The sequence below is a fragment of the Cyprinodon variegatus genome, unplaced genomic scaffold (assembly GCF_000732505.1).
Source record: "Cyprinodon variegatus isolate N-32 unplaced genomic scaffold, C_variegatus-1.0 Scaffold872, whole genome shotgun sequence".
NCBI classification, from domain to species: domain Eukaryota; kingdom Metazoa; phylum Chordata; class Actinopteri; order Cyprinodontiformes; family Cyprinodontidae; genus Cyprinodon; species Cyprinodon variegatus.
This window is the reverse complement of record NW_015151325.1, coordinates 292,415-293,958: the sequence shown is the minus strand read 5'-3', so window position 1 is coordinate 293,958 and position 1,544 is coordinate 292,415.

The window sequence follows — 1,544 nt, the reverse complement described above, 5'->3', positions numbered from 1 at the left end:
TGGCTGTGTGTTTCCAGTCCAGGAAACACACAGCCAAAAAACAAAAGAGCGACCAGCTACGTCTGTGATCCTGCATGGATAAGTCATCATAGACACTGGATGCATAGATCTATTTACAAACAGAGACCTCCAATAATCTTGCAAAAGGGTTAATCCGAGTTAATCTGAAGGTTACTCCTTTCTTGACAAACTAGATTGACGCTTCCAGATGTTATGCTGCGGGAAACAACAACCTTTTGTGAAGATGTAAGATATCCAGTAATATGATATTGCATCACATGGATGACAACTTTTATATTTCAAGTTTTTTCACATGAGCTAAAATTGTGGTAAGTCTGGCTGATTGTTAACCTTCTCTTGCTCTGAAAAGTAAAGCAGTTTACAACAAAGTTGCTGCTATACTTTCTATTTTAGCTTTATTAAACTAGGCAAAAAACGCCTTTTTAACTAAAGGCAATAAATATAACAAAGATCCCTTTGCTTTAGTAAATGTTAACCACCAAATTAAAGGAACACAAACTATAACTGATTGATTGAGTGATTGATGGATTGACTTTATTGATCTCACAGAGGAGAAATTAACTCCGCTGTGGGTGGAGTAACGTTCTATCTTTGAAATATACTGTAAAAAGTGAGGCACATAAACTCACCAGCCACTTTATCAAGTACACCAGTCCAGCTGCTCGTTAATGCAAATTACTTATCAGCCAATTAATCAGCAGCAACTCAGTGCATTTAGTCATGTGGCAACCGAGGTATGCAGTAGAGTAGAGAATGTCTAACACACAACATGTCTAATCTAGGATCTGATGGGCGACAGCAGCAGGAGATCACAGCGGGGGCCCGTCCAATCAGCTTAGGACAGGAAACTGAGGCTACAATTAGCGCAGACTCACCAAAATTATACAACAGAAGATTGGAAAGCATTGCCTGGTTAGATGAGTCTCGATTTCTGCTGTAACATCCGGGTGGTTTGAGCGCGCAGGAACCAATCCGAGCGCGCAGTGAGACAACACGCGCGCACGCAAAACCGGTCTGGCGCGCGCTCAACTCTGAAAAACCCTCTCAACACACTGTTCTCGCGCTCAGTTTCATCTCTGCTCGCGCTCAACTTGCTCTCTCCACGCTGAACACCAGCTGTGCGCTCGGCTGTTTCTCCGCTCGCTCGACTCTGCGCTCGCCACTTCAGCAATGTATGTAAATGAACCATACCATCAGCCAATCACGCTCAGCTTCTTTTCATCCAATGAAAGCGTTCGTTCCAATGAAACCATTCGTTCTTCCGGTTAAATGGAAAAAAATAAAAGAACAATCAGGAAAATCAAACAACTCTTGCAGTTACTTGGTCAACACTCCTAACCATTTGATGGACAGAAGATAGTACTATAAAATATCTTGAATTATCTCAAATAAACTCATCCATCTCTTTTACCTGCTATTGACATGAATTTAAATTTGATGTTTTAAAAGAAAAATAGGGAAGATATTTCACATTCAAGTATGGTTCAACAATATATAGATAAAAAAATATTATTGATATGTTA